The following is a 13,917-nucleotide window of genomic DNA, read 5'->3' as shown; positions in this document are numbered from 1 at the left end:
CCCATACCATCTCTATTCCACCATATAGAATGGCCCCTGCAGAACTAAAAGAGCTGAAAGAATAGCTTGCAGATCTTCTAGACAAAGTTTTTATCCATCCTAGTGTTTCTCCCTAGGGTGCACCTATACTCTTTGTGCTAAAGAAAGATGGTTCCCTCCATATGTGTATAGATTATCACCAGTTGAACAAGGTTACTGTTAAAAATAAATATCCTCTTTCTAGAATTGATGATCTTTTTACCAGCTTCAAGGTGCTAGATGTTTTTCAAAGATAGACCTTCCTTCGGGACACCATCAGCTGAAAGTAAGAGAGTCATACATTCCCAAAATAGCCTTTCGAACCAGATACGATCATTATGAAATCTTAGTCATATCCTTCGGGTTGACTAACGCCCCTGAAACCTTCATGGATCTTATGAGCAGGGTGTTCTGTCAGTTTTTGGATTTGTTTGTCATAGTTTTTATTGATGATATCTTGATTTATTCTAAGATTGAGGAGGATCATGCCAATCACCTCCAAATCATCCTTTAGATTCTCAAAGATCATAGGTTGTATGCAAAGTTTTCCAAGTATGAATTCTGGATTAATGCTATTGCTTTCTTGGGCCATATTGTGTCTAGTGATAGGATTAAGGTTGATCCTCAAAAGGTTGAGGCAGTGAGAAAATGGCCCAGATCCACGGCTTTAACTGACATTTGGAGCTTCTTGGATTTGGCAGGGTATTACAGAAGGTTCATAGAGAGTTTCTCTTCCATAGATGCACCACTCACTAAGTTGAGGCAGAAAAAGGTAAAGTTTATTTGGCTTGACTCCTGTGAGAATAGTTTTGAGAAATTGAAAGATAAGTTGACCACTGCACCTGTTTTGACTCTTCCGAAAGGTACAGAGGGTTTTGTTGTATACTGTGATATGTCCCGTGTGGGACTTGAGTGTGTACTTATGCAGCATGATAAAGTGGTGGCTTATGCATTCAGGAAGTTAAAAATGCATGATAGAAATTACCCCACCCATAACTTGGAGTTAGCGGCTGTGGTGTTTGCACTTAAAATCTGGTGGCATTATCTCTATGGGGTACATGTTGATATATTTACTGACCACAAGATTTTGCAGTATGTTTTCTCATAGAAAAAATTGAATCTCAGGCAACGACGTTGGTTGGAGATTTTGAAGGATTATGACATGAGCCTGCACTACCATCCGGGCAAGGAAAATGTGGTAGCCGACGCCCTCAGCAGGTTATCTATGGGTAGCTTTTTGCATGTTGAAAAGGAAAAGAAGGAGATGGTGAAGGATATTCACCAACTTGTAAATATAGGAGTGCGACTCTTTGATTCAACCCAATTAACTCTCTAGGGTTTTAAACTAAAAACCCAATTAACTCAAGATTCAACCGTGAGTTTTCAAAACTGAGTGAAGATTTGGAATCCCCAAACAATAAGATTCAAGAATTATCCATCAAATTTCTAAATTGAGGTACGTGGGATTTATACCAAAACTACATGGGCTTACTGAAAACACCCAATTATGATTTAAAAATCATCAAGTATAAATTTGTTAAAAGGGTTTTGAGATCCACGATTTTATTATGTTTTATGCATATTTAATGATATTGTTGTTTTGGCCTTTAGGTCTTTCCCCCTTAAATTGATTTAAACCTATATGAATATGTATGATGCTAAAGATTTGATAGAGAGTATTATTATGGAAATCCCTCTCTTTGATGATTTAGAGTTGATGAACTTGTTGGGAATGATTTAAGATGCTTGTTTAATGTTTTGAAGGGGATCTTTTCAATGTCTAAGTATTTAACATGATTTTGATGATGATGAGAGGGAGTTTCTTGGTATGATTTAGTTCTTGTCTTAAAACCAAAGAATTTCATGTGATTGACATTTTTGACATGACCATCTTGTGTATTTAAATATTGAAAAACAGAGGTTCTTGCATATGTTTACATGAGCTTTAAGAAAGAGTTTCTTGAAATGAGTTATTGATATGGTGGTACCAGATTTACATCTCGAAACAGAGATTATTATATTCTAATAATGGCTTAGAGATGTGACTTGCAAGTCAATGGTATGACGATACCATATAAATTTATGCCATAACAGAGTTAGAGTTTTCAGTTTTTAGAGAATGCATGTCTTAAAGAGTTAAAAATGGGCATAAAGAGAGTTAGGTGATTTCCTGAAGAGGGTACAGTTCAAGTAACTCTTCGCCTAAAATTGTGATTTACCGATCCGGATATATTATTTTTATGATGGCGACGGCCGTGTGGCGTAGCAGAGTCAGAGACTCCAACCTTTGCTGCACACATGGGTTGGAGGCTTCCCCGCCGAGTCAATGGCGGATTCCATATAGCCCATGGAATTTCAGAGTTGTAGAGTATACCACCTAGCGCAGAAGTAAAACGGAGAGTGTCACATAGTTCAGATGATTTTACAGAGTGTTTCAGAAATGCCCATGAGATTTCTTACTATATAATATGTTTATGAACTATTTTAAATTGCTCTCATATATGTTGAATATAAATTATTATGTTGGATATGCTCTGCGTACCAGTACATCTGTATTGACCCCTACCTCCCAAGTTCGGAGGCTCAGTCCAAGGTTCTGGCTAATTAGTAGAGTATTCCAGAGAAAAGTGATCCGTGCAGTGGTGAGCCTTCTTTGTTTCAGAAGGCCTGTTATTTCAGATTATGTTATTTTGTTGTTTAGGTCTATTGGGGGACTTGTCTCAGTTTTCAGAATAGTTTTGAGATATAATAGAGATTTTGCAGACTAATTCAGATCTTATTCAGATGTTTTGAATTGTAACTTTCATTCTCATGTCTTGAAACTCAGAGTTAATGACCATGTTTCTATATTAGATTGTATTTCTGCATTTTCTCTTATTATATGAATGTTGTGCATGACTACCAGATAGAGTAGGACGTTCGGGCCTTCATGGTTCGAGATGTCCGTCATGGCCAGGCCCTAGTTTGGGTCATGACAGAAAACAAGGAAATCTGGAAGATATTTTCAGCAATTAAGGGCTCAGGGACACCAACAAGATGTTGACGATTGATTACGCAAGCTTTGATACCATGATAACTTGTGAAAGTGAGCTAGGATAGCTCAGCCACACAAAGAGGAGAAGAGGATATTTTGAGAGAGAAAGGAAGAAAACTCATTATTTGATATTGTGATTCATTCCTCAATTAAACAGTTGCTACATATGAGTATATATATAGAAGGTTCTAGACTTGCTAGTCGACTAACCTCAATTCACTCTAACCAACTAACTGTCTAATCAGTAACAATTAAATTAGTTGTAATCTAGTTGTCTAACCAACTCTAACTAAACTCTAACTAATTTTAATTGTTCAACTAATTTCAACACATGTCAAGTTCAAATCTCATTTGTGAAATTTAATTTCCAAGTAGCACGTAAATATTGATCAAGCTAGGTGCACGTCCATATGTTCACAACTTTCCTCCTCTTTCCAAATAATAATAATTTTTTCTTGTTTGATAAAGACAAAAAGAACCTTGTAGTGACCCGCTTTACTTGTTCGCTTTTTTTTTTAAAAAAAATCCGATGTGAGGTATTTATACTGGGATCCAATTAGATTTAAGCCAGAAAGTCTTTCACTATGGAGGGTAAAACACTCCCAACCAAAGATGACTCCATATCAAAACTTGAGTTCGAGAGTTCGATCAAATAAAAAATGGAGAAATACTTATTACCACTCTACCACGATTTTTTATTTTCTTCTTCTTATTATTATTATGCTTTCGTTCTATTTCTTTTTCTTCTAGTTCAAAAATTAGAATGATCTTGTTTGCATTTTGAATATAATGTAATCGACTCTTACCAAATTATTTCAATGCGGCATTACACTTCTCAGTTTCTTACATCTGTTTTATGAGTTAAGTGGCTTAAAATTAGATCAACTAGTGAACCGAGTCGTACTTAAGTTGTAATTATTTTTTGATTATTTTACAAATTATAGCCATATATATATATTTGGCTACCTTATATCATTTTTATTTGAATTTTTAATTGATATCATAATATTCTACGCATAAATTTAATTTGCTATTACAGATTATTTAAATTTTTCTTTTTTAATTTTTGCTAAAAAATTAAATAAACTGTAATAGCAAGTCACATATCTTGGAAAAAGAACATGGAAATGTCCGCCACATCTGATAACTAAATTTACCAATATCTAAATTGTCACAATTTTGTTTAAAAAAAATTTCCCTGTGTTGATATAAAGTTGTGTTTGGTTAACGAAGGAAAGTATTTTATTTTTAAAAATGTATTTTTCAATTTTTTCATTTTTAATTGATTAAAATATTAATTCTTGCAAAATATTTTATTAATAACTTTCATAAAATCTTAGTAGCTTAGTTGGTTAGTTACTTGAACTTCCACCTTGTTGGTCAGAGTTCAATTTCCCACATTGTAATCCCCCCGCTCATTCCCCTTTCCCCGCCTCAAGTTTAAACAAAAAAATAAATAAATGAAAACAAATTTCATAAATGATATTTTAAGTTCATTATCTCCTCCTCACTCACTCAACACCACCACCAACTCCTCTCCCCCCTTCCTTGACCATCCCACCTATTAAATTATATGAATCCACACCCAACAAGGGATAAGGTTCCTAGTGAATATTAGACTATGAAAATAAATGAGTAAACAAAATTTTATAGAAAGAAACAACACGATATTTTACTTGAAAAACTCCTCAATTAAGAGAGGAAAAATCACGATCTGTTCTTACAGGATTTCTTCAAACTCCACTATAGTCAAGCTACCAAAAACGATTACAGACTCAACAACTCAAAGGATTTAACTCTAAATCCTATCACTTGTAATACCTCTATTACAATCAAATGCAACGACTTTGCCACACCTTTACCAACCAACTACTCTAGTCGATTGCTACTAGGTAATTCTGTCTAAGCCAACAGTGAGCATATTCAAAAGAGATTGCTACCCACAATTAAAGGAGTAGACGAATATATTAGAACAAGTCTCGAATACTCTAAGAAAATAAAAATATAAAAGTTATCAGATTCCTAAAGAAAAGTAACTTTCTATTTCTGGAGAGCACAACTTTATGTCTTCGAAAAATTCCTTTTTGTGTAAAACTAGATTTTCAGTTAGTCACATCTTTGCTTATATATGATGAGGGACAAATCAAATGAGATTTCTATTGGACCAGGTGTCCCTGCATTGTTTGCTAGTCAAGTTTTCATTAATCATGCTATCAGACAAATTAGTACAGTATGCAGCAGTGTACAGTTATCCAATACCATAACCCATAAGTTCAACATGAGATGGTCATGGTCCCTAGATAATAAGGAAATCGTCATCAAAACTCAATCTAACATTTTTCCCTTTTTGATGATGACAAACCATGTTATTAAGTGCATCACATTCCCCCTATCACCTGCACTTCCCCCTATTAATCAACTTTTTCTTTCAGCAAGAGTACTATCCTTCAGTCACAGGCGCTAGGTCTCTTGGAACCAGACTACCTCAATCATATCAATCATCCTCCTTTTGAAATCATAAAAAAAGTAAGAACACTAAACCAAGATAATCAATAAACTCAATAGGTTAACTCATGATTATTGGGACAACACTAACATGAATGAACAATTTAATAAGAGAGAAGTATAATAGACAATAAAAAGAGTTTCATTCATAACAGCCGGGACATGTACCATGCATAACCATCATTTATAAGAAAAATATATAGAATACTGATCAAAATATGCCACGAGAACAAGAAGAGAAAACTTCCATTGCGAGGAATTAGGAATATCACTAGGTGGGGGCTCAAGGGAGAAGAGGCTTGGGGACAAGAGATTTAAGGAGCATATTCATTCTGGCACTTTTAGTAGCATAAGAATTGAGGAGCTTCCTAGTGAGTTCCTTAACTTCAACAGTAAGTCCCTTGGCATCTCTAGTTACAGAAGCAACCAGAGCTTTCATCTCTACAATTTCATCTTTTAACTCATCTTAGGCACTAGGTCCCTTTGAGTACAACTATTGAATCCTCACGTTGAGATGTGATACCTCTACATCCTTAGTTTTCAAATCCACTCTCATCACTTCCACCTCTTTAATTAGGCATTCCTAAACTTCAATCAATTCTAAAATCTGTGACTTAGGCCTCACTACTAGACTTAGACCTCACTACTAGAAATTAACCTTATGGCGACTGTTCCAAAATCATTGAAATATATAACAAAATCATTGAAATATATAACAAAATCATTGCCATAGATCTATCTCAATGCTTAAGTGTGTATCCCATATGCGAGTTTTATGATAGAGATATGACAATAGTTTATGCGACGGTTAGTAAAAACCATTGTCATATACTAACCTATGGCAACAATTATTTTTTCTCTTATTGGGACGCCTATTTTTATTTATAATAATTTCTCTAAATCATTGTAATAGCTTGTATTAAAATGACAATAAACTGTTTCAATAACATTTATTGCAATGATTTTGTAAATTCTATTGCAATAGTATTTTCCTGCCTATTGCAACTATTTTAAAAGCTTATTGCCACGATTTATTATTATGTTGCAACATTTTTTGACTACCTATTACCACTATTTCTTTAAGCTATTGCAATGACTTTTAAGTCTCTTGCAACTATTGTTGATTACATATTGCAACGGTTTTGTTGGTATTTTACAATGATTTTTGACTACCTATTACAATAATCTCTTAAACTATTGCAATGGTCTATTGGTCTATTGCAACAATTGTTGCCACATCTTGTAACTTTCTCCAATATTTATTGCAATGGTTTATATAAAATAGTAACTCGTATTGTAAATTATTATTTACATACATACTAAATTATAATACAAAATTATACACATATCACAAACAAAAGCATTCATTAATAATCACATAATTTAAAATATGCAATAATCTAAGTAGTAATCTAAACCCAAAAGCAAAATGTCAATTAAGTCTAAATGATAAGTTTTTACATAGTATCATGAATTTGAGTCGCAATAAGTTTCAAGAAATTCAATACCAAAGATATTGATATTAGATAATCTATCAATAATCCTAAAATCTTCTTAAGTAATGTCAATGTCTTCATCACTTTCTTCATCTCTTTCTTCATTTTGGACACATATAAAAAGAGAATAAATAATCTAAATTACTATTAAATGCTGAAGAAAGTGTGACAAATCATATTAAAAGAGAAAAATGTACTAAAATATTCACCTCTGGTTGGAAAGGTACAACAAGCAAAAAGGGTATTTATAGAAATAGATTATTAGCACACTAATTCCCAAAGAGAACAATGACAGTTGTGGATCAGTGAAAACATTCTTATTATATTAAAGGAAGATGACTAGATGATATTCCTATTCCCAAAACAACCAGATGGATGGTAAGAAAAATTGTGGAAGGTACGGGTTACTTGAGGCACATCTAGGAAACCAACAGTATCCTCACCATATCGCGCCAATAATGGCCCTATAATAAAAAAAACCACCTCTAACTTTCCAACCTCATTCAAATCAGGCTCTAAACAGATTATTCTATTTGTATTGACCACAATGTCTCCATCAAAACATGAAACTCAAGAACATAAAGACTCTAATATTGAAACCATTAATCTTGCATCTGACAAACAGGGCACATTCTTCAGCTTTGAAGATCCAGATCAACAAAAGGTTGCTGCAAGAATTGGTAATGCTGAGTTCTTGGAACCACTAATAGTAACATGACCAGAGAGTATTGAACTTGAGCCATTGCCATTAATTATGAATTTTGTATCTGACAAATAGGGTGCATGTTTAAGTTATGATGATCCAGAACAACTAAGAATTATTGCAAAAATAGGTGAAATGATAAATAAAGGAATTTTGGTTGGATTGGGTCAAGAATCCAAGTTTGGGTGACCCTGAGTTCTTGAAACCACTATTAGTAACATGGTCAGAGAGTTTTGTTATCAAGAATCGGTCTCCTGGAGAGGAATTTTGTTAGAAAAACAAATCACCATAGCACAAAGTTTCTGTTGGAACATAGAATAACCACCCCAAGTTCACAAAGGTTATTGGGAAAGCTACTTGACTATACTATACTGATAAAGAGGATAATAACAGGTTATAAAGACCTTTCAAGGAGATGGAGCATATTAAACTGAGTACTAGTTACAATGCATATTGTATAGGGTTCTATCAAGGCTTTGGCAAATTTCAAAGGAAGACAATGAAAGACCAAAACTTTTCTCTAACAATGAGATATCTAAAGGAACTTAATGCAATCGGTATAGAATCAATTTTGAAGAAAAAATAGAGCCTTGGAGATAAATTCTCTAGGGTAGCCCATAAGCTTGATTGACAACTTTTATAGAGTTACACCAAAGCTTATAAAGAGAGGCTAAAGCAGGTAACAAAAAAATTGGTAATAACTTGATTACTGATGAATGAATTATTTTGATGCTCAAATAGGATGAAGGAAAAAAAAAATTAATGTCTCCTTTTCTCTTTATTCCAAGCATAATGATCAGTATTGCGGGAAAAATGGATGAAGTATCACATATTGATCAAATCTTGAAACGAGTTGGGCTCATTCAAGTTTAACAAGCTAAATAGACTCATCCTATAAGTAACAAACTTATTATTAGAGAAAATCAATTGCATTAGAACATCCTACCATAATATTTTTGCAGACCATAACACTAAAAACATGAAAAAAGTGACGGCCAATCTAATCAAATCACATGAAAGAATAATGAAAAATAAAGAAAAAAAACTAAAAAATACTAAGATATTTCTGCATCATTAATAGTATATAGAGTAGGGAACAATAAAGAATAGCACAAGGAAGAAAAATTTGCTGTAGTGAAAACACAATTACAAACACCAAACCTTCAAATTGCATAGCACAGCTGACAGCACCAAATTTATTACTAACCCTTCAAACTTCTCTCATAAAATAAAAAATCTTTATAATATTATTGAAATGAAAGAAATTGGTCAAAATCATACTCAGTACCCAGCTTTTGTTGAGAGAAAATTCTAAAATTGAAATGTAAAATGTTAGGTCTAAATCGTTAATTAGAAGAATACACTAACCTTAAAATCCACAAACTCAAGTGCTTAGCTCTGAAGCAACAAAGATTCTAAAATAACAATGCTTCAAAAATGCTGAAATATCAACTCGTCAGAGCTTCCATTGCCGTTAACTTTACCGTCTCCTTTACGACGGTGATTACAACAAGCTGGATGTTGAGTTCCAAATCACTTTTACCACAACCGAACAGCAATAATGGGAATTTCAGCAAGTCTAAAGCTCACTAACAAATTACAGTGTAACTTTTTCATCTTCTTTATAGGTAACTAGTTCCTCCAACCTCAATAGATTTCAGAGAAACTAGTCACAGACAAACTAAAATATAATATCCCACTTTAAGCATTTCATAAAGTAGAAAGATGTATTACACTGATACAGTAGATCCATTCGGGGTTTCCCATAAACCATTAAGAAACGTACTTAATCCCTGGACATCAACAAAAGGAAAATTGAGTTCCATAGAGAATCATAGATCAAAAGAAAGAATCCATAGTTTGAGAGAATGTCGAAATGGTAAATTTACTTACCAGCCATCTAGCACCACAACTCAGAATGGAATCTAGGAAATATGTTGCATTTTCATATCTTTCATCTGCAATAAACCCTTCAATGGACTGTCAAAAGAGCAAGAAAAATGTTTTTTAGAAGGACAATATCAACACCAGGATCAAAAAAATTCACAATGTTAATCACCTAAAGCTTCAGTAATTTTTTATTAGAATCTCACAGTTTATACTATAGTCATAAAGAAGTTATTAGAGTTTAAGACCTTTAATATTTTATGATAGATTTTACTAGCAAGGAGGAAGAAGAATCAGGTCAGCAACTAATTTCAAAATATTAGACTAAACCTTGGAAACAAGATCTAAACCTTAATGAGAGAAACCAAAACTGCAACCATCATCAGAAAGACTTGTCCAACATCAACATTGGGAATGCTGAATTGCAATGGGAATGAAAATCTTATCCTGCATTTCCAAAAATGAGTCCTTGAGAGTGGAAGCAGAAAAATAGAATCTATTTAATATTAAAGAAAATGAGACATTAGACTACATTAGAGTTTCCTTAAGGGACTATTATTTAATTTTGAACACACCATAAAGCTTCATTAACAAGACCAGAGCGATCAACTCAGCAACTGAACTGAGTTTGTAGGGGTCTTTTGTTGTATGCACCTTCTACTATGTGAAGGGCTACAAATGCCCGCACTATTCCAACTAATAACAGAACAATGAATCACTTAAATATAGGTTGCTTTAATGTCCACATATAAGGAATGAACTACAAAAACATACATTAATCCCCTATCAAATCATTTTTTTATTCAGGGGGTAAAAGACATTTATATCAAGTTTTATTAGATTAAAAATATTTTGGATGAGACACAGTTGTTGTTGTTTAGGTAGTTATAAACATTGTTAGTTGCATGTAATACATGCATCTCAATGTAGAACAAATTAACTACTAAGAATAAGGCTTACTTGTAACAATAATACGGGTATAACTAACTCAGGAAGTTCAATTTCAACACATTCTCCCATCTACCATCAATTAATAGAGATAAACTAAACAATAGTAAAATAATGTAAAAAGGAAACAGAAAAAGATACTTCTTAATGTAATTAACAGTCAAAATTTAGGCAGTTGTAACTAGCTCATCATGAGAGGTGACAAACTAGATTTACCAAAGTGAATTACTTTAAGTACTATAAAGTGATGTAATTCCCTCTTTTCAGTGTTAGGATGAATGATTTCTTAAATGATATAGAAGCTTCTTTAGACAATCCTCATAGTTCTGAAAGTAAAGCTCATCATGTCTACATTATTGTGTACTTTATGATAATATCAAGTTATCAACCTCTTACACTATATTGGTCACAATAGGATACTCCTTCAGTTACATTTTATATGGCCATGTTTGATTAGACAGGAAGTTTAAGTAAGAAAAAAAACATTATGCACATACAAAAGTACCCTTATAACTTTTGGTCTTAAGACTTATTTTTATGTTTCTATAACTATTAGAGCATCTTATTAGGTAAAATAGACAGTTTAAAGATAAATAGTTTATAAGAATGGAGTGGTATGATTTTTTATCAAAACAAACTAGTAAATATTGTAAAGGAAAGAGAGTCATGTAATGAAATAGAGGAAGTATTAAGCATCACCCAAACTTCTTACAAGTGGAAAGTCTTGCTCATATAGAACAATGCTTACAAGCAACACTAGTGGAGCCTTAGAAAGCAGACACAAGAACCTATATTGCCAAACAATTGTAATCAAACATTCTCTTTTATATAATAAAAAAATATAATCCTTAAAAATGGCCACCTTGTAATAATTCTCCAAACTCGAAGAAAGCCAGCTAATATTCAAAAAATGGATGCAATCATTAGAGCCCCCTGTATACTTCTCATCAATTGTTTAAACCTTTGAAGAAAATAATAAAAAGAATCATAATGTTGTTATAATCAGAAGATTTTATTTTTGGAGGATAAAGTAATGCATAAAACTGCGAAAATGTAGCAAGAAATTTGATTACTCCAACCTCATGAGGGTCAAGGTATGTATTGTATAGATTGGATAATGTCATAAAAATAGCTGGCATTATGAATTGAATGATCCACTATCACTACTGAAAGTCGAGTCCCAAACCAAGACTGCAATAGAGTATTCACCGCAGCAAAAATAACAAAGTTTGTATTACTTGAGCTTTCTCCACCTAGACGACATAAATGTTGCAAATATGCTAAACAACTAAAGCCCCATATTTTCAAGAGTCAAGTAGGATAGGTTGTACTACACTTCATACAGTTGATAACAAAGATACAACAACTACTACTATCACTACACGTCAATCCTAAGAAAATTGGGGTCAGCTATATGATTTCTTATGCACAAGTGACTAAATTTAAGGTCCTCTCTAACTAATATTATACAAAAGGACACATAAATGCTACTATAAGTTTATTGTGTCTTCTGCTAACTCATAAATATCTAACTAAAATTGATGACAAAGATGAAAATAAATAAATACTTGCGTTGCCACCACCCATTTGAGGGACAATGATGGTATGGATGATGAAAACAGTGCAAAGCATTACTAAGTAGTGTTGAAAACCCAGTATGACACCCTTAGCTGCAATATTAACGCAATTAGCTTTCACATTCAGGTCCCTTTAAGAAGACAACACTTGATTCTATTTTTAAAATTAAATATACACTTCGAGAATCTGGAAGAAATACAAGAGAAGTCTGCGGACAATAGACCCTTATGATAGGGCCCTTCCTCAGATCCTGCGCCTAGCAGGAGATTTAGTGCACTCGGCTTTCCTGTTTAAATATACACTTTGGGATCAAACTGTCTGGTGAAGTTGTAGTGGAAGATCTAGGATTTTCAATCATGAACTATCCAAAGGAAGTTTGACGTCTACTATATATATATATATAAATTATTTCAACCATATATAAATAGTATATGTTTTCTCCGAGCCCCCTAGCCCTAAGATATCTCCGCCTAGTATATATTGAGATTTTTTTATTAAAAACTCCTAATTGAATATCTCATCTTTGGTAATGAGTGAATCAAATCAAAGCTCAAAAAATATATTTTTTCATACTCAAGGAAATCTAGTTCCTCAAATGATCATTCAACTTATTAGTTTTCTAAAAAATTCAGTAAACTAACTTTCACTTTAAATTTTTTCAAATTATGTTTCCCTTTAGTATATGATTGACTAAAATATGTGTGTAAATTAAAATGCTTACCCCAAAATAAGGATTGTTGTTAATACAGTATTTGACTCCGGAAAGTTGATCTTTCACTGGATGAGGCACCAATTCATCTTTCACCACTCATGTCATCTCTCCATGTACCACTCTTAATTATACGTCTAACAAATAATTTGATCTTAAAATTTTTGTAAAGTAGATAGATGTATGACAAGAAGTAGAGTGATTTAGTGGAAATAAAAGACAAACCAATTGAAATGATTGATTAATAAGAAATTGGAGCTACAAATTCACCCCCAAAATTCACCCCCAGGATTACAGGTTTTAGATTGATGAGAAATGGGTTATCAATTTTAGCTTCATTTCAATTTCACCGACATATTATATTGAGAAATGAGTTTTTGATTGACGAGAAAGAGATAGGATTTTTTATGAGAAAGAAAGAGGGGTTTTTGATATTTTCTATTGAGAAAGAAAAAACATTTTTTTGGTGAACTAATTATGTGAAATATTATGGAGGAAATTAATAAGCGATGAAATAGCTAATTTTTTCCCGTTAAGTGTTGCCATAGATGCTTCTATGGCAACGGTTTCAGAAATTGCTGCTATATATATACCTATTGCAATGGTTCATTTTTAGTGGCAACAGTTATTATACTAAAAAAACTATTATTTTCGGTAATGGTTTAAAGCGTTTCCATAGATGATCTATAGCAATGAATTTGCAACCATCGCTAAAAATATGTTGCCATATTCCCAATTTTTTAGAGTGTCTTTCCCCAAACCTTTCTTTCTGTGTATTCATTTTCAAGCAAAGTTTTCATTGAAAATGTTTGCTTAGTAGTCCCCATTCCATTTGCACACTAAATCTTAAAGTGTTCAAACAATTTGCTTAGAAAAAATCCATAAGCTAGCCCATGCCTACCATCCTTGATGTGCACTACCTTATGCATGTGCTCAATCATCATAACAAGTAGATTTACATTTTAAAACTTATTTAAGGTTTCCATTCTAAATAGATCTGCCCCTGAGGCAATAGTCCTCTTTTCAGATCTATGGAGCA

At 32.9% G+C, this 13,917-nt stretch overlaps 1 pseudogene; it reads right to left on the bottom strand.

Annotated features, from left to right (window-relative positions):
• Nucleotides 1-9,486: 9,486 nt before the first annotated feature.
• Nucleotides 9,487-12,986, bottom strand: LOC107845284 (annotated as a pseudogene).
• Between the last annotated feature and the right edge of the window lie 931 nt (nucleotides 12,987-13,917).

The sequence above is a fragment of the Capsicum annuum genome, chromosome 10 (assembly GCF_002878395.1).
Source record: "Capsicum annuum cultivar UCD-10X-F1 chromosome 10, UCD10Xv1.1, whole genome shotgun sequence".
NCBI classification, from domain to species: Eukaryota; Viridiplantae; Streptophyta; class Magnoliopsida; order Solanales; family Solanaceae; genus Capsicum; species Capsicum annuum.
The sequence above is the reverse complement of the archived record's forward strand: the minus strand, read 5'-3'. Positions and strand labels throughout refer to the sequence as shown.